Here is a 24,098-nt window from a genome sequence, read left to right on the forward strand (position 1 = left end):
AGGCATGCCAAATAGCCAATAAGTGAAGAAAGGAGAGTTCAAGAAAGACAAAACAAAGAGACAAAAATAGAAGGAAGAAAAAACATAAGAATAGAGAGACCGAACAAAAGGTGGGCTTAATACACACAACGAAGAGAGGTGGAAGATAGGATTTGAAGAGAGTGAGTGTCAGAAGGAAGACGAGAGAAGAAAGCCACAAAAAGTACGAGGAACCAAAATGAGAGAAAATAGAGAAAACACACAGAGAGAAAGAGAGAGTGTGTGTGTGGGAGAGAAAAGGTACGAGAAGAAAGTTGGAGAGAAAATGAGAATCGAAAAAGATATAACAAAAGAGAAACACAAGAAAAAAAAGGGAGATAGAACGGGAGAGACTAAAGAGATGAAACAAAGGGGACCCTAATCCAAATGAGAAGGCGAAGAAAGGAAGTCAAAGAAAGAATGAAGAAATAAAAGAAGGGAAAGGGAACAGAGAGAGAGAGAATAGAGAGAGAACAACTGGAGAGCCTCATTCACACAAGAAAGAGTGAGAGAGGGAAGGTAGAGTCCAGAGAAAGAGGACGAAAGAGAACGACAAAAGGAAGACAACAAAAAGTTAAAGGAAGCTAGAAATAGAGAAAGGTTGCACAAAGACATCATTAAAGGGTTTGAAGGGAAACAGAGAGAGAGAGAGAGAACGAATCAAGAGGGAAAAAACAAAAAAGGGAGAAAGAAAAACTAGAAATGGAGCCAGAGAAAGTACAAGGAAGCCAACAGACAGAAAAATAACGAGTGGAAAATAGAAATGATGGAGAGAAATAAAAAAAGAAGACAATGGGAGAGAAGAGAGAAGCCTCACTTACCCAAAGAAGAGAGGGAAAATATTTGTTAATAAAAGGGGACACAAAATAAAAGAGTGCCGCATACAAAGAGTACACGAAAGCAAATGATATAGAAAACGAGAGTCAAAGAAAGATACAACAGAAAGACAGACAAATGGGAGAGATTATAAAAATGGAACAAAGTCACTCACACATAGAAGTGTGATAGAGGGAAGACAGGGTTTGAAGATTGAAAAAGAAGAGAGAATCGAAGAGAGTAACAGAAGGGAGAAAAACTAGGAAGAATGAAAGAGCTTAGATAAAGGCTGAACAGAGACCACAAAAAAAAAGACTGCAAAATTCAGACCGAGAGAAAGAAAGAGGACAAAAAGGAAAACACAGAAAGAGAGAATAAAGAGACAAAACAGAAAAGGAGCTAGGGTTTGATGAGTGATAGAGAGAGATAATATAAAATAGAGTGGCGATGAGAAAGCGATGAAAACAAGAGAGGACAACGAGTCCCAAAAAGAACACAAAGCTAAATATAGAGAAAAAAAAGGGAAAACTTGGAAGAGAAGAGAGACGAAACAAAGGGGAGCCTCATTCGCTAACGAGAGAACAAAAAGAGAAATACTGGAAGAGAAGAGGAATGGAACAAAGGGGAGCTTCATTCACATAAAGAAGAAAGGCGAAGTTTGGTGTAAGAGAGAGAGAGAGACATGCCAAATAACCAATAGGAAGGGGAAAAAAGGAGAGTTTAAGAAAGACAAAACAAGGGGAAAAAATAGGAGAATAGAGAGACCGGACAAACGGTGAGCCTAATACACAACGAAGAGACGTGCATTATAGGGTTTGAAGACACAGAGAGCGTCAGAAGGAAAATGAGACAAAAGGAAGCCACAAAAGTTCAAGGAAGACAAAGAGGATGAAAGAGAGCAACAAAAGGAAAACAACAAAAAGTTCAAGGAAGACAAAGAAGAGAAGAAGCGCAAAAATGACACGAGATAAAGTGAGAGAATGAAAAGGAGGGAAAAAATATATAAAATAAGTGTAAAAGGAAGAAAGAAGAGAGGAGAGAGGAGCCTCACTCACACAAAGAAGAGAGAGGCAATATATTGGTTGATAAAAGGGGAGACAACAAATGAGCGGGATATACAACGAGTACACGAAAGCAAGTTGGAAAGAAAATGAGAGTCATAGAAAAATACAACAGAAAGATATAGAGAAGGAAAATAAACACCAATGAAGGGAATAGAAAGATAGAACCGTGAGAGAGGGAAGACTGGGTTTGAAGAGAGTAACAAAAGGAAGGGAGAAAGATATAGAGGTGAACAGAGACCCAGAAAAAGACTAGAATTTAGTACAAGAGAAAAAGAGAGGACAAACAAAGAGAGAAGGAAACGGATACACAAAAAGAGGGAATAGAGAGATAAAACGAATGGGGAACTACGTTTTAAAAGAGAGAGAGAGAGAGAGAGAGAGAGAGAGAGAGAGAGAGAGAATATAAAGAGAGTGGCAAAAGATAGAAAGAAAAATAGGAATAATGAAAGAGATAAAGAAAGGTTGAACAGAGACCGACGAAAAAGACTATAGAATTCAGACCAAAGAAAAAGAGATGACAAACAAAGAGAAAAGGAAATGGATGCACAAAAGAGAGAATAAATAGACAAAACAAATGGGGAGCTAGGATATAAAAGAGAGCGGTAGATGGAGAAAGTGATTGCAAAATCTAACAGAGGACAAAAGAGTCCAAGAAAGAACACAGGCTTAAAAGAGAAAACAAAAAGGAAACAACGGAAGACAAGAGAGAAGAAAAAGGGAAGCCTCATTCCATAAAGAAGAAAGAGGAAGCGAAGAAAGAATGGAGAGACAAAGAGAAGGAAAAGGGGACCTATAAACGAGCAGCGAAGAAAGAATGGAGAGACAAAGAGAAGGAAAAGGGGACGAACGGGAGAGAATAGAGATGGAACAACGAGAGAGCCTCATTCACACAAGAATAAGTAAAATAGAGAGAGGGTAGGCTCAAGAGAAGGAGGATGAAAGAAAGCAACAAAAGGAAGACAACAAAAAGTTCAAGGAAGCCAAAGTAGAGAAGAAGAGGAAAAAAGAACACGGAGAAAAAGAGAGAATGAAAAGGGAGAGAGAAGATAAAAAAAAAAAGTGAGTGTAAAAGGAAGAAAGAGACATAACAAGGGAAGAGAGAGAAAGGTTGCACAAAGACATCATTAAAGGGAAACAAAGAGAGAACGATAGAGAGATTAAAGAAAGGGGGAAAAGGAAAAATAGAAAAGAAGCCAAAGAAAGTACAAGGAAGCAATAGGAGAGAAAAAGAATAAGAGAGGAGCGAATATACTTGTTGATAAAGGGGAGACAAGGAAAAAGAAGATAACGGAGGAGAAGAGAGAGGGAAAATATTAGTTTTTAAAAGGGAGACAAAATAAAAGAGTACGTTATACAAAGAGTAGAAAGATGGAACAAAGTGGGAGCCTCACGCATATAGAAGTGTGATAGAGGGAAGACAGGGTTTGAAGATAGAATCGAAGAGAGTAATAGAATGAAGGGAGAAAAAATAAGAAGAATAAAAGAGATAAAGAGCGGCTAAACAAAGACCGACAAAAAAAGACTATGCAGAATTCAGAGAGAGAAAAAGAGACGACAAACAAATAAAGAAGGAAAATGAGGATACAAAAAGAGACAAAGAGTTCGAGAAAGAACACAAGGCTGCATAAAGAGAACAAAAAGGAGACAATAGAAGAGAAGAGAGACGGAACAAAGGGGAGCCTCATTCACATAAAGAAGAAAGAGGAAGTTTGGGTGTATGAGAAAGAGAAAGGCATGCCAAATAGCCAATAAGTGAAGAAAGGAGAGTTCAAGAAAGACAAAACAAACAGACAAAAATAGAAGGAAGAAAAAACATAAGAATAGAGAGACTGAACAAAAGGTGGGCTTAATACACACAACGAAGAGAGGTGGAAGATAGGACTTGAAGAGAGAGAGTGTCAAAAGGAAGACGAGAGAGAAAAGAAAGCCACAAAAAGTACGAGGAAACCAAAATGAGAGAAAGAGAGAGAGTGTGTGTGTGTGGTAGAGCAAAGGTACGTCGAAGCAAGTTGGAGAAAAATGAGAGTGAGAAAAGATATAACAAAAGAAAATCACAAGAAGAAAAAAAAGGTGATAGAACGAGAGAGACTTAAGAGATGAAACAAAGGGGACTCTATCAAAATGAGAGGCAAAGAAAGAAAGTTGAAGAAAGAATGGAGAAATAAAGAGAAGGGAAAGGGGACAGAATAGGAGAGAATAGAGAGAGAACAAGGGAGAGCCTCATTCACACGAGAGAGAGTAGAGAGGGAAGGTAGGGTCAGAGAAAGAGGACAAAAGAGAGCCACAAAAGGAAGACAACAAAAAGTTAAAGGAAGCAGAAATAGAGAAAGGTTACACAAAGACAACATTAAAGGGTTTGAAGGGAAACACGAGAGAGAGAGAACGAATAAAGAGGGGAAAAAGAAAAACTAGAAATGAAGCAAAAGAAAGTACAAGGAAACCAAGGAGAGAAATAATGAGTCGAAGATAGAAGTGATGGAGAGAAATAAAGAAAAAGAAGACAATGGGAGAGAAGAGAGAATCCTCACTTACCCAAAGAAGACAATGGAGGGAAAACACTGTTAATAAAAGGGGACACAAAATAAAAGAGTGCCGCATACAAAGAGTACACAAAAGCAAGTGATAAGGAAAACGAGAGTTAGAGAAAGATACAACAGAAAGACAAAGAGAAAGAAAAGAAAGACAAATGGGAAAGATTAGAAAAATGGAACAAAGTCATTCCACATAGAAGTGTGAGAGAGGGAAGACAGGGTATGAAGATTGAAGAAGAAGAGAAAGAATCGAAGAGAGTAATGAAGGAATAAAAAATAGGAAGAATGAAAGAGATTAGAGAAAGGTTGAACAAAGAGCACAAAAAAGAGACTATGCAAAATTCAGTACCAAGAGAAAGAAAGAGGACAAACAGCGAGACACGAAAAGAGAATAGAGAGAACAAATAAGGAGCTAGGGTTTGAAGAGTAGAGAGAGAGAGAGAGAGAGAGACAATATAAAAGAGTGGAGATGAGAAAGCGATCGCAAAAACTAAGCGAGGACAACGAGAGTCCGAGAAAGAACACAAAGCTAAATAGAGAGAACAAAAAGGGAAATCGGAAGAGAACAAAAAGGTTCTCCAACGAAGTTAATTTGTCGAAACATATTTCTTCCCTTTGGAACCATCTTTCCCCGGTGTGGATTCATCAACATTTCCTCATATAGAAATCACCACGAAGTCCGAATATACGACTAGCGACGTTACGAGATCTTGACGTATAGATCATGTAAACACATACAAATGTATAGTCACCTAAAACTAAAACAGGGGTAGCAATTTAAGAAAAAGAGAGTACTATGTGTAATATGGGGAACTTTCGAACGTTATATTTTCTTGGAAACTCCAAAAGAAAGGTTCACCAAGAAAATTATACAAAATAAACAAATTTATAAGACAGAAGGGGAAAAATATTTTAACTGCAATGCAGACTAGGGATAAAGAACCTAGTAAAAAGCATAAAAGACGAGGGTCAGGGGAGAAAAAGGATGTGCTCGGAAACAAAAATTACGCAGATTCGGAATGAAGGAGTCCTACACTCTACTTGTTCTTCATATGCGGATAAATGACAATCTTTATCAAAGATGGGACTTGGACGAAGCCAATAGGAGAGAAAAAGAATAAGAGAGGAGCGAATACACTGGTTGATAAAGGGGAGACAAGGAAAAAGAAGATAACGGAGGAGAAGAGAGAGGGAAAATATTAATTTTTAAAAGGGTAGACAAAATAAAAGAGTGCGCATACAAAGAGTAGAAAGATGGAACAAAGTGGAGCCTCACGCATATAGAAGTGTGATAGAGGGAAGACAGGGTTTGAAGATAGAATCGAAGAGAGTAATAGAATGAAGGGGGAAAAAATAAGAAGAATAAAAGAGATAAAGAGCGGCAAACAAAGACCGACAAAAAAGACTATGCAGAATTCAGACCAGATAAAAAGAGACGACAAAAAAATAAAGAAGGAAAATGAGGATACAAAAAGAGAGAAAAGAGTTAGAGAAAAAACACAAGGCTACATAAAGAGAACAAAAAGGGAGACAATAGAAGAGAAGAGAGACGGAACAAAGGGGAGCCTCATTCACATAAAGAAGAAAGAGGAAGTTTGGGTGTATAAGAAACAGAAAGGCATGCCAAATAGCCAATAAGTGAAGAAAGGAGAGTTCAAGAAAGACAAAACAAACAGACAAAAATAGAAGGAAGAAAAACATAAGAGAACGACAAAAGGAAGACAACAAAAAGTTAAAGGAAGCTAGAAATAGAGAAAGGTTGAACAAAGACATCATTAAAGGGTTTGAAGGGAAGCGGAGAGAGAGAGAGAACGAATCAAGAGGGAAAAAAAAAAAAAGGGAAAAAGAAAAACTAGAAATGGAGCCGGAGAAAGTACAAGGAAGCCAACAGACAGAAAAATAACGAGTGGAAAACAAAAATGATGGAGAGAAAAAAAAAAAGAAGACAATGGGAGAGAAGAGAGAAGCCTCACTTACCCAAAGAAGAGAGGGAAAATATTTGTTAATAAAAGGGGACACAAAATAAAAGAGTGCCGCATACAAAGAGTACACGAAAGCAAATGATATAGAAAACGAGAGTCAAAGAAAGATACAACAAGAAAGACAGACAAATGGGAGAGATTATAAAAATGGAACAAAGTCACTCACACATAGAAGTGTGATAGAGGGAAGACAGGGTTTGAAGATTGAAAAAGAAGAGAGAATCGAAGAGAGTAATGAAGGGAGAAAAACTAGGAAGAATGAAAGAGCTTAGAGAAAGGCTGAACAGAGACCACAAAAAAAAGACTGAAAATTCAGTACCAGAGAAAGAAAGAGGACAAAAAGGGAAACACGAGAAAGAGAGAATAAAGAGACAAAACAAATAAGGAGCTAGGGTTTGATGAGTGATAGAGAGAGACAATATAAAATAGAGTGGAGATGAGAAAGCGATCGCAAAAACTAAGAGAGGACAACAGAGTCCCAAAAAGAACACAAAGCTAAATATAGAGAACAAAAAGGGAAATACGGAAGAGAAGAGAGACGAAACAAAGGGGAGCCTCATTCGCTAACGAGAGAACAAAAACAGAAATCGGAAGAGAAGAGGAATGGAACAAAGGGGAGCTTCATTCACATAAAGAAAGAAGAAAGACGAAGTTTGGTGTAAAAGAGAGAGAGAGACATGCCAAATAACATTTAAGGAAGGGGAAAAAAGGAGAGTTTAAGAAAGACAAAACAAAGAGAAAAAATAGGAGAATAGAGAGACCGGACAAACGGTGAGCCTAATACACAACGAAGAGACGTGCATTATAGGGTTTGAAGACACAGAGAGCGTCGAAGGAAAATGAGACAAAAGGAAGCCACAAAAGTTCAAGGAAGACAAAGATATGGAAGGTAGGCTCGAGAGAAAGAGGATGAAAGAGAGCAACAAAAGGAAAACAACAAAAAGTTCAAGGAAGACAAAGAAGAGAAGAAGGAAAAATGAACACAGAGATAAAGTGAGAGAATGAAAAGGGAGAAAAATATATAAAATAAGTGTAAAAGGAAGAAAGAAGAGAGGAGAGAGGGCCTCACTAAAAAGAAGAGAGAGGCAATATATTGGTTGATAAAAGGGGAGACAACAAATGAGCGGGATAACGAGAGAAAGCAAGTTGGAAAGAAAATGAGAGTCATAGAAAAATACAAGAAGATATAGAGAAGGAAAATAAACACCAATGAAGGGAATAGAAAGATAGAACCTGAGAGAGGGAAGGGTTTGAAGAGAGTAACAAAAGGAAGGGAGAAAGATATAGAGGTGAACAGAGACCCACGAAAAAAGACTCGAGAATTTAGTAGAAGAGAAAAAGAGAGGACAAACAAAGAGAGAAGGAAACGGATACACAAAAAGAGGGAATAGAGAGATAAAACGAATGGGGAGCTACGTTGAGAGAGAGAGAGAGAGAGAGAGACAATATAAAGAGAGTGGCAAATAGAGAATGGCGAGACAAAGAGAAGGAAAAGGGGACAGAACGGGAGAGAATAGAGATGGAACAACGAGAGAGCCTCATTCACACAAGAATAAGTAAAAGAGAGAGGGTAGGCTCAAGAGAAGGAGGATGAAAGAAAGCAACAAAAGGAAGACAACAAAAAGTTCAAGGAAGCCAAAGTAGAGAAGAAGAGGAAAAAAAGAACACGGAGAAAAAGAGAGAATGAAAAGGGAGAGAGAAGATACAAAAAAAAAGTGAGTGTAAAAGGAAGAAAGAGACATAACAAGGGAAGAGAGAGAAAGGTTGCACAAAGACATCATTATAGGGAAACAAAGAGAGAACGATAGAGAGATTAAAGAAAGGGGGAAAAGGAAAAATAGAAAAGAAGCCAAAGAAAGTACAAGGAAGCCAATAGGAGAGAAAAAGAATAAGAGAGGAGCGAATACACTGGTTGATAAAGGGGAGACAAGGAAAAAGAAGATAACGGAGGAGAAGAGAGAGGGGAAATATTAATTTTTAAAAGGGGAGACAAAATAAAAGAGTGCGTCATACAAAGAGTAGAAAGATGGAACAAAGTGGGAGCCTCACGCATATAGAAGTGTGATAGAGGGAAGACAGGGTTTGAAGATAGAATCGAAGAGAGTAATAGAATGAAGGGAGAAAAAAATAAGAAGAATAAAAGAGATAAAGCGCGGCTAAACAAAGACCGACAAAAAAAGACTATGCAGAATTCAGTACCAGAGAAAAAGAGACGACAAACAAATAAAGAAGGAAAATGAGGATACAAAAAGAGACAAAAGAGTTGGAGAAAAAACACAAGGCTACATAAAGAGAACAAAAAGGGAGACAATAGAAGAGAAGAGAGACGGAACAAAGGGGAGCCTCATTCACATAAAGAAGAAAGAGGAAGTTTGGGTGTATGAGAAAGAGAAAGGCATGCCAAATAGCCAATAAGTGAAGAAAGGAGAGTTCAAGAAAGACAAAACAAACAGACAAAAATAGAAGGAAGAAAAAACATAAGAATAGAGAGACTGAACAAAAGGTGGGCTTAATACACACAACGAAGAGAGGTGGAAGATAGGACTTGAAGAGAGAGAGTGTCAAAAGGAAGACGAGAGAGAAAAGAAAGCCACAAAAAGTACGAGGAAACCAAAATGAGAGAAAGAGAGAGAGTGTGTGTGTGTGGTAGAGCAAAGGTACGTCGAAGCAAGTTGGAGAAAAATGAGAGTCGAGAAAAGATATAACAAAAGAAAATCACAAGAAAGAAAAAAAAAGGGTGATAGAACGAGAGAGACTAAAGAGATGAAACAAAGGGGACTCCTATCAAAATGAGCAGGCAAAGAAAGAAAGAATGGAGAAATAAAGAGAAGGGAAAGGGGACAGAACAGGAGAGAATAGAGAGAGAACAACCGAAGAGCCTCATTCACACGAGAGAGAGAGAGTGAGAGAGGGAAGGTAGGGTCCAGAGAAAGAGAACAAAAGAGAGCGACAAAAGGAAGACAACAAAAAGTTAAAGGAAGCGGAAATAGAGAAAGGTTACACAAAGACATCATTAAAGGGTTTGAAGCGAAACACAGACAGAGAGAGAGAGAGAGAGAACGAATAAAGAGGGAAAAAAAAAGAAAGGGGAAAAAAGAAAAACTAGAAATGAATTAAAAGAAAGTACAAGGAAACCAACAGGAGAGAAATAATGAGTCGAAGATAGAAATGATGGAGAGAAATAAAGAAAAAGAAGACAATGGGAGAGAAGAGAGAATCCTCACTTACCCAAAGAAGAGAGGGAAAACACTTGTTAATAAAAGGGGACACAAAATAAAAGAGTGCCGCATACAAAGAGTACACAAAAGCAAGTGATAAGGAAAACGAGAGTTAGAGAAAGATACAACAGAAAGACAAAGAGAAAGAAAAGAAAGACAAATGGGAAAGATTAGAAAAATGGAACAAAGTCATTCCCACATAGAAGTGTGAGAGAGGGAAGACAGGGTATGAAGATTGAAGAAGAAGAGAAAGAATCGAAGAGAGTAACAGAAGGAATAAAAAACAGGAAGAATGAAAGAGATTATAGAAAGGTTGAACAGAGAGCACAAAAAAAGAGACTATGCAAAATTCAGTACCAAGAGAAAGAAAGAGGACTAACAGCGAGACACAAAAAGAGAGAATAAACAGAACAAATAAGGAGCTAGGGTTTGAAGAGTCATAGAGAGACAGAGAGAGAGAGAGAGAGAGAGACAATATAAAAGAGTGGCAGATGACAAAGCGATCGCAAAAACTAAGCAAGGACAACAGAGTCCGAGAAAGAACACAAAGCTAAATAGAGAGAACAAAAAGGGAAATACTGGAAGAGAAGAAAGACGGAACAAAAGGGAGCCTCATTTGCTAAAGAGAGAACAAAAAGAGAAATACTGGAAGAGAAGAGAGATGGAACAAAGGGGAGCCTCATTCACATAAAGAAGAAAGACGAAGTTCGGTGTATGAGAGAGAGAGACATGCCAAATAGCCAATAGGAGGGGGGGGAAAGAGTTTAAAAAAGACAAAACATAGAGACAAAAATACGAGAATAGAGATATCGGACAAAAGGTGAACCTAATACACAACGAAGAGACGTGCATGAAAGGGTTTGAAGAGAGAGAATATAAAAGATAGGCACACAAGAAAGTGATTGCAAAAACTAGAAGAGGACAAAAGAGTTCGAGAAAGAACACAAGGCTACAAACAGAGAACAAAATGGGAGACAATATAAGAGAGAGAGACGGAACATTTGGGTGTATGAGAGAGAGAGGCATGCCAAATAGCCAATAAGTGAAGAAAGGAGAGTTCAAGAAAGACAAAACAAAGAGACAAAAATAGAAGGAAGAAAAAACATAAGAATAGAGAGACCGAACAAAAGGTGGGCTTAATACACACAACGAAGAGAGGTGGAAGATAGGATTTGAAGAGAGTGAGTGTCAGAAGGAAGACGAGAGAAGAAAGCCACAAAAAGTACGAGGAACCAAAATGAGAGAAAAATAGAGAAAACACACACAGAGAAAGAGAGAGAGTGTGTGTGTGGGAGAGAAAAGGTACGCAGAAGAAAGTTGGATAGAAAATGAGAATCGAAAAAAGATATAACAAAAGAGAAACACAAGAAAAAAAAAGGGAGATAGAACGGGAGAGACTAAAGAGATGAAACAAAGGGGACCCTAATCCAAATGAGAAGGCGAAGAAAGGAAGTCAAAGAAAGAATGAAGAAATAAAAGAAGGGAAAGGGAACAGACAGAGAGAATAGAGAGAGAACAACTGGAGAGCCTCATTCACACAAGAAAGAGTGAGAGAGGGAAGGTAGAGTCCAGAGAAAGAGGACGAAAGAGAACGACAAAAGGAAGACAACAAAAAGTTAAAGGAAGCTAGAAATAGAGAAAGGTTGCACAAAGACATCATTAAAGGGTTTGAAGCGAAACAGAGAGAGAGAGAGAGAACGAATCAAGAGGGAAAAAAACAAAAAAAGGGAGAAAGAAAAACTAGAAATGGAGCCAGAGAAAGTACAAGGAAGCCAACAGGACAGAAAAATAACGAGTGGAAAATAGAAATGATGGAGAGAAAAAAAAAAAGAAGACAATGGGAGAGAAGAGAGAAGCCTCACTTACCCAAAGAAGAGAGGGAAAATATTTGTTAATAAAAGGGGACACAAAATAAAAGAGTGCCGCATACAAAGAGTACACGAAAGCAAATGATATAGAAAACGAGAGTCAAAGAAAGATACAACAGAAAGACAGACAAATGGGAGAGATTATAAAAATGGAACAAAGTCACTCACACATAGAAGTGTGATAGAGGGAAGACAGGGTTTGAAGATTGAAAAAGAAGAGAGAATCGAAGAGAGTAACAGAAGGGAGAAAAACTAGGAAGAATGAAAGAGCTTAGATAAAGGCTGAACAGAGACCACAAAAAAAAAGACTGCAAAATTCAGTACCAGAGAAAGAAAGAGGACAAAAAGGAAAACACAGAAAGAGAGAATAAAGAGACAAAACAGAAAAGGAGCTAGGGTTTGATGAGTGATAGAGAGAGATAATATAAAATAGAGTGGCAGATGAGAAAGCGATCGCAAAAACTAAGAGAGGACAACAGAGTCCCAAAAAGAACACAAAGCTAAATATAGAGAACAAAAAGGGAAATACTGGAAGAGAAGAGAGACGAAACAAAGGGGAGCCTCATTCGCTAACGAGAGAACAAAAAGAGAAATACTGGAAGAGAAGAGGAATGGAACAAAGGGAAGCTTCATTCACATAAAGAAGAAAGGCGAAGTTTGGTGTAAGAGAGAGAGAGAGACATGCCAAATAACCAATAGGAAGGGGGAAAAAAGGAGAGTTTAAGAAAGACAAAACAAAGGGAAAAAAATAGGAGAATAGAGAGACCGGACAAACGGTGAGCCTAATACACAACGAAGAGACGTGCATTATAGGGTTTGAAGACACAGAGAGCGTCAGAAGGAAAATGAGACAAAAGGAAGCCACAAAAGTTCAAGGAAGACAAAGAGGATGAAAGAGAGCAACAAAAGGAAAACAACAAAAAGTTCAAGGAAGACAAAGAAGAGAAGAAGCGCAAAAATGAACACAGAGATAAAGTGAGAGAATGAAAAGGGAGAAAAAATATATAAAATAAGTGTAAAAGGAAGAAAGAAGAGAGGAGAGAGGAGCCTCACTCACACAAAGAAGAGAGAGGCAATATATTGGTTGATAAAAGGGGAGACAACAAATGAGCGGGATATACAACGAGTACACGAAAGCAAGTTGGAAAGAAAATGAGAGTCATAGAAAAATACAACAGAAAGATATAGAGAAGGAAAATAAACACCAATGAAGGGAATAGAAGGATAGAACCGTGAGAGAGGGAAGACGGGTTTGAAGAGAGTAACAAAAGGAAGGGAGAAAGATATAGAGGCTGAACAAAGACCCACGAAAAAAGACTCCGCAGAATTTAGTACAAGAGAAAAAGACAGGACAAACAAAGAGAGAAGGAAACGGATACACAAAAAGAGGGAATAGAGAGATAAAACGAATGGGGAACTACGTTTTAGAGAGAGAGAGAGAGAGAGAGAGAGAGAGAGAGAGAGAGAGAGAGAGAGAGAATATAAAGAGAGTGGCAAAAGATAGAAAGAAAAATAGGAATAATGAAAGAGATAAAGAAAGGTTGAACAGAGACCACGAAAAAGACTATAGAATTCAGTACCAAAGAAAAAGAGATGACAAACAAAGAGAAAAGGAAATGGATGCACAAAAAGACAAAACAAATGGGGAGCTAGGATATAAAAGAGAGCGGTAGATGGAGAAAGTGATTGCAAAATCTAACCGAGGACAAAAGAGTCCAAGAAAGAACACAAGGCTTAAAAGAGAAAACAAAAAGGGAAACAACGGAAGACAAGAGAGAAGGAAAAAAAGGGAAGCCTCATTCACATAAAGAAGAAAGAGGAAGCGAAGAAAGAATGGAGAGACAAAGAGAAGGAAAAGGGGACCCCTATCCAAACGAGCAAGCGAAGAAAGAATGGAGAGACAAAGAGAAGGAAAAGGGGACAGAACGGGAGAGAATAGAGATGGAACAACGAGAGAGCCTCATTCACACAAGAATAAGTAAAATAGAGAGGGTAGGCTCAAGAGAAGGAGGATGAAAGAAAGCAACAAAAGGAAGACAACAAAAAGTTCAAGGAAGCCAAAGTAGAGAAGAAGAGGAAAAAAAGAACACGGAGAAAAAGAGAGAATGAAAAGGGAGAGAGAAGATAAAAAAAAAAAAAGTGAGTGTAAAAGGAAGAAAGAGACATAACAAGGGAAGAGAGAGAAAGGTTGCACAAAGACATCATTAAAGGGAAACAAAGAGAGAACGATAGAGAGATTAAAGAAAGGGGGAATAGGAAAAATAGAAAAGAAGCCAAATAAAGTACAAGGAAGCCAATAGGAGAGAAAAAGAATAAGAGAGGAGCGAATATACTTGTTGATAAAGGGGAGACAAGGAAAAAGAAGATAACGGAGGAGAAGAGAGAGGGAAAATATTAGTTTTTAAAAGGGGAGACAAAATAAAAGAGTACGTTATACAAAGAGTAGAAAGATGGAACAAAGTGGGAGCCTCACGCATATAGAAGTGTGATAGAGGGAAGACAGGGTTTGAAGATAGAATCGAAGAGAGTAATAGAATGAAGGGAGAAAAAATAAGAAGAATAAAAGAGATAAAGAGCGGCTAAACAAAGACCGACAAAAAAAGACTATGCAGAATTCAGTACCAGAGAAAAAGAGACGACAAACAAATAAAGAAGGAAAATGAGGATACAAAAAGAGACAAGAGTTCGAGAAAGAACACAAGGCTGCATAAAGAGAACAAAAAGGGAGACAATAGAAGAGAAGAGAGACGGAACAAAGGGGAGCCTCATTCACATAAAGAAGAAAGAGGAAGTTTGGGTGTATGAGAAAGAGAAAGGCATGCCAAATAGCCAATAAGTGAAGAAAGGAGAGTTCAAGAAAGACAAAACAAACAGACAAAAATAGAAGGAAGAAAAAACATAAGAATAGAGAGACTGAACAAAAGGTGGGCTTAATACACACAACGAAGAGAGGTGGAAGATAGGACTTGAAGAGAGAGAGTGTCAAAAGGAAGACGAGAGAGAAAAGAAAGCCACAAAAAGTACGAGGAAACCAAAATGAGAGAAAGAGAGAGAGTGTGTGTGTGGTAGAGCAAAGGTACGTCGAAGCAAGTTGGAGAAAAAATGAGAGTCGAGAAAAGATATAACAAAAGAAAATCACAAGAAGAAAAAAAAAGGTGATAGAACGAGAGAGACTTAAGAGATGAAACAAAGGGGACTCCTATCAAAATGAGCAGGCAAAGAAAGAAAGTTGAAGAAAGAATGGAGAAATAAAGAGAAGGGAAAGGGGACAGAATAGGAGAGAATAGAGAGAGAACAACTGGAGAGCCTCATTCACACGAGAGAGAGTGAGAGAGGGAAGGTAGGGTCCAGAGAAAGAGGACAAAAGAGAGCCACAAAAGGAAGACAACAAAAAGTTAAAGGAAGCCAGAAATAGAGAAAGGTTACACAAAGACATCATTAAAGGGTTTGAAGGGAAACACAGAGAGAGAGAACGAATAAAGAGGGGAAAAAAGAAAAACTAGAAATGAAGCAAAAGAAAGTACAAGGAAACCAACAGGAGAGAAATAATGAGTCGAAGATAGAAGTGATGGAGAGAAATAAAGAAAAAGAAGACAATGGGAGAGAAGAGAGAATCCTCACTTACCAAAAGAAGACAATGGAGGGAAAACACTTGTTAATAAAAGGGGACACAAAATAAAAGAGTGCCGCATACAAAGAGTACACAAAAGCAAGTGATAAGGAAAACGAGAGTTAGAGAAAGATACAACAGAAAGACAAAGAGAAAGAAAAGAAAGACAAATGGGAAAGATTAGAAAAATGGAACAAAGTCATTCCCACATAGAAGTGTGAGAGAGGGAAGACAGGGTATGAAGATTGAAGAAGAAGAGAAAGAATCGAAGAGAGTAACAGAAGGAATAAAAAATAGGAAGAATGAAAGAGATTAGAGAAAGGTTGAACAGAGAGCACAAAAAAAGAGACTATGCAAAATTCAGTACCAAGAGAAAGAAAGAGGACAAACAAGAGACACGTAAAAGAGAATAGACAGAACAAATAAGGAGCTAGGGTTTGAAGAGTCATAGAGAGAGAGAGAGAGAGACAATATAAAAGAGTGGCAGATGAGAAAGCGATCGCAAAAACTAAGCGAGGACAACAGAGTCCGAGAAAGAACACAAAGCTAAATAGAAAGAACAAAAAGGGAAATACTGGAAGAGAACAAAAAGGTTCTCCAATCTGAAGTTAATTTGTCAGAAACATATTTCTTCCCTTTGGAACCATCTTTCCCTGGTGTGGATTCATCAACATTTCCTCATATAGAAATCACCACTGAAGTCTGAATATACGACTAGCGTACGTTACAGATCTTGACGTATAGATCATGTAAACACATACAAATGTATAGTCACCTAAAACTAAAACAGGGGTAGCAATTTAAGAAAAAGAGAGTACTATGTGTAATATGGGGAACTTTCCTGAACGTTATATTTTCTTCTGGAAACTCCAAAAGAAAGGTTCACCAAGAAAATTATACAAAATAAACAAATTTATAAGACCAGAAGGGGAATAAATATTTTAACTTGCAATGCAGTACTAGGGATAAAGAACCTAGTAAAAAGCATAAAAGACGAGGGTCACGGGGAGAAAAAGGATGTGCTCGGTAAACAATAAATTTACTGCACTGATTCAAGAATTGAAGGAGTCCTACACTCTACTTGTTCTTCATATGTGGATAAATGACAATCTTTATCAAAGATGGGACTTGGACGATATATGGAAATTAATGAAAGGTTTTTCAATGGAGCTCTATATAATATGGTATTTCGATATATTTTCACCATTTTAAATTCACAAAAACAACTTTCCAATAGGTAAACAAATCACAACCCATTAAGTAGTTAGAGGGTACATATAAGAGCACAGACCCAACTCTAACAGTAGAACATAATTTCAAGAAAAAAAATAGAGCAATGACTGAAATCTGGACACACAATCATGGTTAGCTCCCTTGCCCATTGGAATCCACTAAAGCTTTGAAGTTTTGGAGGGAATTAATCGATAAGCACTCGTTCATCATTTTTACCCAATTACTATATTTCCCTAATCTCTCTCTATTTTGTATTGAAAAAACAGATACAAAAAATAATTCAAATTCACCGAAGAAGATTTGAACATGTCTTGTGGGAAAGGACACATGTATCATAATGGGTAATACGAAAAATGGATAGGAATGGGTACCGTCTTAAACATAGATATTTGACTCGCATACTAGTGATCACCTGTCCTAAAAGGCTCAAGAACAATCTTCCATGGGATTTACTCCAACAGTCCCCGATTATAGCTACAAATGACTAAAAACTTCAAAACCGTGATCGACAATTAATAGGGAAATTGAAAAGTTAAATTCGTAGAGACACATGGAGGTTTAAGGCTTTCATATGTCAAGGCAGTCGCTTTTAGAAAATAGTGAGTTCGCAAAAAGTGATCATCCTTATGATTCACTGATCACAAACCAATTCACACCCTAAAAGTCCAAAACCAGACAGCTGGACTATTTCAAATTCATTGATCTTGTTAGGACCTATTTCCAACCATAAATAACAAAATTGACGGTACTTACCAATAGATACTTCATAAGAAAGATAGCCACCAGCTTTATCACTCAGAAATGATACCCCATGCCCAATTTCAGTAACAAGGGCATGCCAATGCCCGGTACCTGTTATTCAAATTATTGTTAATGATAGGTTTTCAATAACAGTGAACAGGATAGGACATCATGCAGTGGATCCAATCTAGCTAGTGACTAGTCCAACAGGCTGATCATGAAACATTCATTCACAGGCAGTTCTTTGCATTCAGTGATTTCCCATGGGTCAAATGAATGACAACTGCAACGTCAGTGTGTCCAACTTAAACTAGCCATTCATAGGGCTTGACCATATAGAAACCTGATATCTATCTGAATTGTATGATGAACAATAATGCAGTTTGATAGTGTAAAGGAAGTGCAACAAATACCTCTCTCGTCCGTCAAAAGAATAAGGGATATAACTTCTGGGTACAATCATTATCACCTGCCAACGATTGCAACAATGTATCAGCTCTTTATTTCCTTGAAATGATTTCACTTGGGCTGCACATAAATATGGAAGAGTCATGGGTTTCAGATCTAACTTAATTGGAAAAAAACAGGAAACATGAACCAAAGAACTGCCATGTTTGTTCACCTCAAGCTATATAATCTTGAATGATACATGAAATAATGTACACAAGAAACTCGTGCTGAAGAAGTAGAAATAACTCAGAGAAGGAAATGCCTATAACTTACAACATTTGGCTCCGAAGGATGGTCACAGCTAATCATGGGAGAATTGTGAACATCAATTCCTTGATGGTGAGCTTGTTCAACAGAGATTTTTATGTCTATATGCATTCTACATGAATCAAATAGCCCAAAATGTGTTCTCCCAATATTGGACAAAAATGCAACCCAAATGAGAAACTGAAAGAACAAACAGAAGTTTCAACAGACCTATAAAAGTTGGGTTCGGCTGATGATAAGTTTGAGAGTGCCTTCACGTATCTTTCAAGATCCCCATTTCTTTAAGTCCTCTTTGCAGTATTTCAACCTACAACTCAAATGAACTCAATTCATTTAGCATAGCTTACATATTAGAAAAAAAGTACACATCTTCTTAATGTCCACGTGAAAATTTTTAACATACAGACAGACAAAAGAAGTAGAATAAGAACAGTGAGAAGACAGTGAAGAGTAGTTTTGTTAAAAGATCATTGAATAAAGGTATTCGAAAATATAACAGGACCATCATCCCCCAGCCCCCTCCAAGTTGTCAGAAAGTCAACAGGAACATCCTAAGTATAATTTCTTAACAAGATACAAAATAAGGAAGGGATCGAAACAAGAGGAAAGAAACAGATGGACATAGGTCAAACAGAGACATCTCTAAGAGAAAAGAGAGGGTTTGAAGAGACAGAGAGAGAGGGGAGAAACAGAGGAACTCTTTTCTTTTTCTTTCACTTCCCACGTTTAGGATCATAAGTTGCCCAAAGAGGACTACGCCTTATAATGGAATCATTTGTACCATGTGATTCATCTATGAAATGCCAAGGGAAAAAAACACACACACACAGTTAGAAAAGAGACATCCATGAGACAGGACATACATCGATTACTTCTTCTACAATAGAAACTGAAGTTCAAACTTTAGGATTCCAACCCCCATAAGGTCAGGTTAGAGTTATTTAAGACTAACCTAGCAGAGAATAAAAACTCATTGATGAGATAGATCAGCAACCTCAAGCAAATCAGCAGCTAGCACATCAGTGCAACATTCCATCTATTGCAATAAGAAATTCCAACCAAATATTTTACTGAAAAATGAACCTCCATTTATTCAATAGATCTGATTTACCAATAGTTTTTTTTTTTTTTAATTAGTGCCAGGAGATTAAAAGATACCACGATCATACAGTTGAACTAAGAATAACACAGAAACCTTTCCTACAAATTTAGTAAATAATAAGATACTAAGCACAGATGATGCTAATAAAATGAAAAAGCTTGATCAAAAGATGATGTCCTTGATGCCTAGATATATGCTTTCATTAACTAATACCTTTTCTTACGGAACACAGTGATTTAAAGGGCCTAATGTGTAACTTTATGTTTGTAGAATAAACCGTGTAGGGGTATATTGAGTACTTTACCTTCCCACTGAGTCTAATTAGTATAGTGGAGAAGGGAGGAGGCTGTTACGTAATTTTCCTTCAAAACATTTTATATCAATAAAGGGCTTGGCTGATCCAAATGGTAATTGAAGCCATACAGCCCAATACTGTCCTTTTAACAGGTACAACAACAGAATGAAAAGTACAACCCTTGCAGATATACGGATCAGTATTATGTCTCTGATTCTAGGACCGAAAAGGTACCAACATTTAGGATTAGTCTTAGGGACAAATATTTAATCTTTTTGGGTTTGACTTTTGAATAGGTTTGTTATATATAATTTGACGATAGGGGTTTTAATGGCTAAGAAGTTAGGTCTTTGGATGGCAATTTGGTTGTCTAGAATAATTAATGGCTTTGTCTAATCGAGGTGCACTTTTGGTTTTGCTCGAGATTGGAACCGGGTCTTGAGTAAGTTCTATGGTTCCACGATTTGTGATCGAGTAGGTAAGCTCGTCTACGCTGCTACAGTTCATCATTTATGGTGGGAGCACAACATGAGAAGATGGACAGATAGAGACAAGACGGGAGAGAGAGAGAGAGAGAGAGAGAGAGAGAGAGAGAGAGAGAGGGAAAGGGGGAGAAAAAGAAAGAAGCAAGAATAAGGGAAGACAAAGAAACAGTACGCAGAAACCACAAGAGACATATAAAGATCGGACAAAGAGATATATAGAGAAAAGTAAAAGGGAGGTAAAACGGTAGAGGAAAGAAAAGATGGAACAAAAGGGCAGCCGCATTCACACAAGGAAGAGTGAGGGAGAGGAGAGAGGATTTGAAAAGAGAAAAAGAGAGAGAATAAAGAGACACAGAATAAGAGAGGAAGGGAAGAAAGAGATGAAATAAACGTCCCTTCTCTCAAAAGGATTCTTCTATATTGGCTTTTGGCCATCTTCTAATTAAAGAGAGGGAAAACAGGAGTAAAAAGGGCACGAGAGGAGAGAGGAGACAATAGGGAGGGAAGATAAAGACATATATAAAACGTGGCCTTTGAAGGGAACATCTTGCCACGATTCATTGCCATTTCAAACAAATAAGGAAGAGCAAGAAAAAAGAATAAGGAGGGAAGACGAGAGACAAATAATTGGAAAAAAATCATTGTCAAAGAAGGGGTAAAGAGAATGAGAGAGACAAAGGGAAATTGAACGATAGAGGAGGGAAGGAATAGAGAAAAGGGAGGATAGGGAGGGAAAATGAGGCGGAGAGTGACCAAATGGAGAGATTTCTGGAGAGCAAAGAGAAGGTCTAGAGAGAGATACCAGGGAAGAGAGACAGACATAGGTCTAACAGGTACATTGCCTGTTAGAGAGGGAATTAAGGGTTGAAAGAGAGAGACAGAGAGAGCAAGAACCAAGAAGAAAGGTAGACAAAAGAATACATGAAAGCCAAAGAAAGACAGAATGGAGAGGGCAGGGAGGAAAGGAAGACAAATGGGAGAGAATAGAGAAATAGAAAGATGAAACAAAATCGTCTTCAATGGGAATGGGGGGAGGAAGAGAGAAGAAAGGATAAAAAGAAGAAAGCAAGAGCCAAAGAGGCCAAAAAAAGACATTAGTAGAGATCAAAGAGATGCTTTCAAAAGCGAATGAATTAGAGAGAGAGAGAGAGAGTGTGTGTGTGTGTGTATGAAAAGAAGAGAGAGAGACCGAGAGGGAGGAGAAAGAGAGGTCAATAAAAGATGCTAGTAAAAAGGGATTAGAGGGTTTGGAGGGAGAGGGGGAGAGAGAGAGAGAGAGTGACAGAGGACAAACCGAGAACGAGAACGACGAGACAAAATAAGGGAGAAAAAGAGTAGGGAAAGCAAGACAGAATAGGAGAGAAAAAAACAAAACAAAGGGAAAAGCCATTTCCTCACACAAGTAAAAAAGGGAAGAGAAGGTCTAAAATGAGGGAGAGAACAAAAAAGAGTTAGATAAAGAAAACACACACACAAAAAGAGAGAGAGAGACAGAGACAGAGGTTGAAGAATGAAATAGATAAAGAGAGGTTGAGCAAACACGGACAAAAAAAGAATATGCAGAATTTGGTACCAGAGAAAAAGAGAGGACAAACAAAGACAAAAGGAAATGGAGACACAAAAAGAGAAAATAAAAAGACAAAACAAATGGGGAGCTAGGCTATGAATAGAGAAAGAGAGAGAGAGAGACAATATAAAAGAGCGTGGCATATGGAGAAAGCGATCGCAAAAACTAAGAGAGGTCAAAAGAGTCCGAGAAAGAACACAAGGCTAAAAGAAGAGAACAAAAAAGGGTGACAATGGAAGAGAAGAGGGACGAAACAAAGGGAAGCCTCCTTCACATAAAGAATAAAGAGGAAGCTTGGATGTATGAGTGAGAGAGACGTGCCAAATAGCCAATAACAAGAAAAAAACAAGAGAATAGAGAGACCAAACAAAAGGTGAGCCTAATACACACAACGGATAAAGGTGCAAGATAGGGTTTGAGAGAGAGAGAGAGAGTGTGTCAGAAGGAAAACGAGAGAGAAAACGAAGCCACAAAAAGTACGAGGAAACCAATAAGAGAGAAAAAGAGAGACAAAGAAAGAAAGCACAAAGAGAGAGAGAGAGAGAGAGAGTGTTGTAAAGAAAAGCTACGTAGAAGCAAGTTGGAGAGAAAATGAGTCGAAGAAAGATGGAACAAAAGAGAAACACCAGACAAGAAAGGGACAAAGAACGAGAGAACCAATAAGAGAGAAAACAAAGCCACAAAAAGTACGAGGAAACCAATAAGAGAGAAAAAGAGAGACAAAGAAAGAAAGCACAAAGAGAGAGAGAGAGTGTGTGTGTGTGTGTGTGTTGTAAAGAAAAGCTACGTAGAAGCAAGTTGGAGAGAAAATGAGTCGAAGAAAGATAGAACAAAAGAGAAACACCAGACAAGAAAGGGACAAAGAACGAGAGAGACTAAAGAAATGAAACAAAGGAAACCCTTATCCAAACGAGCAGGCGAAGAAAAAAAGTCGAAGAAAGAATGGAGAGACAAAGTGAAGGAAAAGGGGACAAAATGATAGAGAATAGAGAGGGAACAATAGGAGAGCCTCATTCAAACAAAAAAGAGTGAGAAAGGGAAGGTAGGGTCGAGAGAAAGAGAGGATGAAGAAGTACAAGGAAGCCAAAGGAGAGAAGAAGAGTAAAAAAGAAAACGGAGACAAACAAAGAGAATGAAGGAGAGGAGATTAAAACAGAGAATGTAAAAAGAAGAAAGAGAGGTAACGAGGGAAGAGAGAGATAGAGAAAGGTTGCACAAAGACATCATTAAAGGGTTTTAAGGGAAACACAGAGAGAGAGGGAGAGTAAAAAAAAGGAATAACTAGAGACAGTACAAGGAAGTCAATAAGAGAGAAATAAAGAGTCAAAGAAAGAAACAATAGAGATAGAGAAGGAAAAAGAAGACAATGGGAGGGGAGAGAAGAGTGGAACCCCACTTACACAAAGAGAGGGAAAATACAGATAGATAAAAGGGGAGATAAATTAAAAGAGTGCGGCATACAAAGAGTAGAAAGTTGGAACAAAGTGGGAGCCTCATCACACATAGAAGTGTGAGAGAGGGAAGACAAGGTTTGAGGATAGAAAAAGAAGAGACAGGATCGAACATAGTAATAGAAGGAAGGGAGAAAAAATAGGAAGAATGAAAGAGATAAAGAGAGGCTGAACTGAGACAGACAAAAAAAGACTACGTAGAATTTAGTATCAGAGAAAAAGAGAGGACAAACAAAGAGAGAAGGAAATGGATACACAAAAAGAGAGAATAAAGAGACAACAAATGGGGAGCCAGATTTTGAAAAGAGAGAGAGAGAGAGAGAGAGAGATTATAAAAGAGAGTGGCAGATGGAGAAAGTGATCGCAAAAACTAAGAGAGGACAAAGAGTACGAGAAAGAACACAAGGCTAAACAGAGAGAACAAAAAGGGAGACAATAGAAGAGAAGAGAGACGAAAAAAATTGGAAGCCTCAATCACATAATGAAGAAAGAGGAAGCTTGGGTGTATGAGAGAGAGAGAGAGTGAAAGACATGCCAAATAGCGAATGAGAGAAAAAAGGAGAAGTGGAAGACAGAGTTTAAAGAAAGAGAGACCGTCGGAAGGAAGACAAAAGAGAAAAGGAAGCCACAAAAAGTACGAGGAAGCCAAAAGGAGAGAAAAGGAGGGAAAAAGAAAGAGTATGCAAAAGCCAACGGGAGAGAAAAAGGGAGAAAATAATAACACAGAGAGATACAGAGAAGGAAAGGGGAGACAACACACGAGAGACTAGAGAGATGGAATGAAGGGGGAGCCTTATTCACACAAGCAATTGTGAAAGAGGAAAAATAGGGATTGAAGATAAACAAAGAAAAAGACAAAATCAAACAGTGACAGAAGGAAGAGAGACAAAACAGATAAAATGAAAGAGAAAGGTAGAGGTTGAACAGAAATGTTGCTAGAGAAGGAAGAAAGGGTTTAAAGATAGACAAATGAGCGAATTAAGGTGAGACAAAACGAGACAAGAAAGAGAGAACAAAAGAGAGGGAAAAAGAAAGAATACGCCAAAGCCAGTAGGAGAGAAAAGAGAGTCGAAGAAAGATAGAACAGAGATGCCAAGAGAGAAGAAAAAGGGAGGCAGAACAGGAGAGAATAGAGAGATAGCACAAGGGGGGAGCCTCATCCACAATAAGAAAAGTGAGATAGGTTTTAAAGAGATAGAGAGAGATAGAATGAAAGAGATCGACTTAAGGAAGAGATCGCAGAAGCAAGAGGAGAGTAAAAGAGAGTCAGAGCAAAAATAGAACGGAGAGATAGGACAGGAGAAGGAAGACAGAATGGGAGACAAATTTGCAATTCTATTTTTCTTTTGGAAGAGATGAGCCTTTTTTATGTAGACCGCCTACTCAAAGGAATGGAGGGG

The 24,098-nt window shown here is 37.9% G+C and overlaps 1 protein-coding gene across 11 annotated transcripts in view; it reads right to left on the bottom strand.

Annotated features, from left to right (window-relative positions):
* Window positions 1-24,098, bottom strand: part of LOC149010122 (uncharacterized) — a 56,827-nt gene that overhangs the window by 27,756 nt on the left and 4,973 nt on the right. For 8 of the 11 annotated variants that reach the window (XR_016174431.1, XR_016174429.1, XR_016174430.1 and 5 more), the window contains exons 8-10: window positions 18,009-18,105; window positions 17,495-17,550; window positions 17,094-17,192 (exon numbers count right to left, since the gene is read on the bottom strand). The gene's annotated coding sequence lies outside the window, so the exon portion shown is untranslated. Of the gene's footprint in view, window positions 1-17,093; window positions 17,193-17,494; window positions 17,610-17,804; window positions 17,911-18,008; window positions 18,106-24,098 lie in introns of all 11 variants that reach the window. The other 3 variants (XM_089161503.1, XM_089161501.1, XM_089161502.1) reach the window with 3 other exon arrangements.

Source organism: Hakea prostrata, chromosome 7 (assembly GCF_041222555.1).
Source record: "Hakea prostrata isolate BN-2017 chromosome 7, UWA_Hpros_2, whole genome shotgun sequence".
Taxonomy (NCBI): Eukaryota; Viridiplantae; Streptophyta; class Magnoliopsida; order Proteales; family Proteaceae; genus Hakea; species Hakea prostrata.